This window comes from Pteropus vampyrus, unplaced genomic scaffold, assembly GCF_000151845.1.
Source record: "Pteropus vampyrus isolate Shadow unplaced genomic scaffold, Pvam_2.0 Scaffold83, whole genome shotgun sequence".
Taxonomy (NCBI): Eukaryota; Metazoa; Chordata; class Mammalia; order Chiroptera; family Pteropodidae; genus Pteropus; species Pteropus vampyrus.
This window is the reverse complement of record NW_011888864.1, coordinates 797531-801484: the sequence shown is the minus strand read 5'-3', so window position 1 is coordinate 801484 and position 3954 is coordinate 797531.

Genomic DNA, 3954 nt, shown 5'->3' with positions numbered 1-3954 from the left:
AGGGTGGAGAAAAAAACAACTTCATGCCTGAAACCCAAACTTACTTGGCACATACAGACAATCCATTGAATTAAAAGAACAATTAAAGAGAGATCAAACTCATTTTCGTTATAGTGATTGTTTATGCTTTTTTTCCCTAACTGTGATTTTATCTAGTACATTAGCATAAACTTATGTGGTTAGAATTATTACCAAGGGTAGGACATCTAATTCCAGATCAGCCAGTGAAAGCTGGGTAGTTTTAACCACCGACATCTGCAACAGCTAAATAAGACCCACGTCGCTTCTGTTATGCAATGTTTCCTACTGTATTTTTGAAAATATGCTCAATTGTCACATAGTAAAAGTAAATATTGGGCTCGTTCCCAGGGATAGCGGTACTCTTAAAAAAGTTATTCCAGCTTCTTCTATGTTCTTTAAAAACAACTTAAGTAAGCATATGAAATAAGATTCCAGTCCTTTTGCCTCTGATTACTGGTCCAGCTAAAATTCCATTCATTTGGAATGGATGAGGAGATGGACAATATCCTTGGAAAGATTATAAGTCTAGACTATAGGGCAGGTCGGTTTTATATTTTCGCATAGAAAACAACTTTTGCTCACAGAGCCAGATGGTAGACAGGATTGCTCTACTTAATTCTGGAAGCTGTTCATGAAAAAGTGTGCACTGGAAACACTGACAGAGATGAATGGTTTGGAAGGGACTTCCACTGAAAACAGAAACTTGATTTGCAATGGAGGAGGGTTTGTCTGTTCCCTAAGTGACAGAGCTTTCGGAATGAAAGGTGTGAATGGAAAATTAAATCTGAAATCACGAGATAAGTAACATCTTCCTGTATACTTACACGTTTGGGCGCATGATTCATCTCTGGTCATTTGGCAGGACCGCTATAACAAATCTCAATCTGAAATAAACTTCTTATACTTGATTTCTGTGCTAAAATGCACTTGCTTAGCACCCAAGGATTAGATTTTTGCCAGAGTCAGTAACAAGGAACAACTAAGATTTGTGTTGTAAAGGAAAAATTACAGGAGCTGGTATATCATCTTTATGAATAATCAAGAATAGTATTGTGCTTAAAAACTAACCAGTGTGGGATTAGCATTTTGCATTATGTGTTCACATACAGATTTTCATGTGTATTGCATTTCTCTTCCCAGAAGTCATTATGGGATTCAGGTAAAACCAATTATTTGTGAATGCTTTGTTACATAAAAGAGGTCCCTGTGCTGAACCACACTCTGGGAGATGGTAAATCAGTGGTTCCTTCTAGGGTCTGTTTTGTTTGATTACACTTATATTCCATAATATTTTACCCTTTTCATTTTGTGCTCATATTTTCAGTGGTTTATGAAGTAACGATCTCTAGATTTCATTCCAAATGGAAAGTTGGCATGAAAACTCTCAATCCAATTATTCCTGTACACATTTTGAAACAAATCATTTTGGCTTTTTTTGAAAATTTTACAGGAGGTGATAAAAATAGGAAATTTCAGGTTTCAGATGTTTTATTGCATTCTCGTAGCATAATAACAGCTTCATTAAAAATAATTTCGCAATACAATGTGAACTTTGTAATATGTCTAAAACACATTTGCTGGCTTTCTCTTTAAAGCTTTGTATGAAAGAAAGTTGTGTTATTTTATGTTTTCTGTTTCATTTTGTTTTGCTAAGGTTTTGTAAGGGTTAAAGAGCCTGGACCGTGGTACTGCTTGCTCTTGTGGGTGAGGACTCAGGAGGCTGGCAAGCTAAGATCACACACATGCAAAGAGGGTAGGAATGGTTTCAGGGCTTCTTTCAAACTCCTGAACTAAGAGCCCTGACGGGATGAGCTGGAAGTGGATGGGGGGGAAGCTCTCCTGTAAAGCACTCGGATATTATAGAGCATTTTGCTCAGTCGTTAGAGAACATAACTCTCCTTCGAATCTGGGAAACTCTCCTCCGAATCTGGGAAATCATTGTTTAACAGGTTGAACACATTTTAGGAGAGTGGAAAGGAATCTTAAAAATCATCTACCGCAGATGTACTTTTGCTACTCAGTTCTCTTCTCCCAAAACCCCCTCCAAACAATGCTCAAATATTTCCAGTGATGGGAAATTTTGTCTCCAAAGGCAGCACCGTCCGTCTGTGAACAAGCCTCGTGTTACAGAGTTCTTCCTGCTATCTTGCTGAAATCTTTCTTCCTGTCATTTCCACCCATTGTTCCTAGTTATATGCCTCAGTCCCAGAAAGAAACAGGCCTATTTTCCATTCTATGGTAGCAAGTCAGCTCTCAGAAGGGAGGCAGTGGGTAGAGCGAAAGGGATTTGTGGACAGACAGGGTCCTATTCTCTCAGACCCTAGGTCTCTTCTTCTGTGAAATGGTGATTATGAAACTTGATTGACAGGGTGGTTGTGGAGATTCAAGAAAATGTGTATAAGGAGGCACTTAGTACAGTTTCTGGCATATAGGAGCGACTCAAAAACAGATTATTATTATTATTACTATTGAAGGTGTCTAGTAATTTCCCCTAGAATTTTCTTTTTTAAAGGCTAATTAGCCTCTATTTTTCATCTGTTTTCATATTTAGTAGTTTAGGGCCTCTACATATTCTCAGTCATGCTAGCCTTGCCATTCTTTTTTAGATATAGTGCTTGCTGGACAACAGAGCGGAAACCCTCCCCAGGAGCCCTGTCACTAGTCATTGAAACTGTATTGGTGTCCCCATAGAGTGCTCTATTCTAGTCCTTCCATTGGAGACCAAATATCAGAAAATGTCTGTTGAGAGAGTGGTAGGCATTTCATGGAATAACATTTAACATTGCCCTAAGTGGAAATTTTTAAATCATTTGAGAAATGTTAAAATTTAAAAATTTAGTAGAACCTCAGTCTAGTGTTAAATGTTTAATAATATATAAAAAGCCACTGGTTATAAAGGGGGAAAAATATGCCTGGAGTCAATGTTCCCTATAAAATAGACTCTAAAGCAAAAAGTCCTAAATGTTAGCCTAGAAAGTTCAGAAAGGAGGTATTCAACTCATAATAAAATTCCTCTTCTTCTCGTGTTGTTTCTTTTCAGGTCACATGAAGGCAAGTGGACTATATTTTGTCTATAGGTGTCAAGACTTGCATTGTTCACTTTCAGACACTTTTCTTTATTGTGTTTGGGAACCAAAGCCCGGCTCTAGCTTGAGGAAGGGAGTGTTGAATGGAGATAGGAGAGAAAAGAACTGGACACAGGAACACTACCATACAGTAACTTAAAACATTTCGTAGTTTCAGAAACTACAAGAAGACCCTTCCTTTGTTCAAACATGGGCTTGTGTTTAGCTCTTTCAGTCATGCAACTCTATGCTTAGAAAGGCCTCGTACAATCAGCATTCCACCAGGAAATCTCTGGCATTTCAAATTAGGATGATTCAGGGAGGGTGAATAAAAGGGCTATTTACAAAGGTGTGGGGAGGCACTGAGATGTGCCAAATAATTCTGCAATAGTACTGCTAATAAAACAGAGCTGGTACCACTCCTGAACCCAGAGGGTCAAGGGAAGGCAATAGTTATTGGGACCTGGGAGAGTCATGTAGAGAGGACCAACTTTGGAGGATGGAAGGACACAGCCAGCTCCAGGGGACCCCACAAGGAAGGAACTGGAGGAATAAACTTTCTAACTCTATTCTCAGTCTCCCATCAGGAATTCTCATTGGCTATGACTAATGAATTCAGAGGGCAAGGGAGCCCATCGTATTCCAAACAGGTCAGCTTCCCTTAGCAGAGAGCATGGTAAGCGGGGAGGGGGAGTGTGTTGGGGAGGGAAAATTGGGAGCTATGTGGCATAGCCCTGAATACTGCGGCATAATGTAAAGGTGTATGTGTCACGCTGGGCTGATCAGTGTTTTGTTGAGTAACAAAAATTGTAGGCTTTACCAAGGTTGTGTCCCCATAGAATTATATACAATGTTCTTTTTCTTTCTT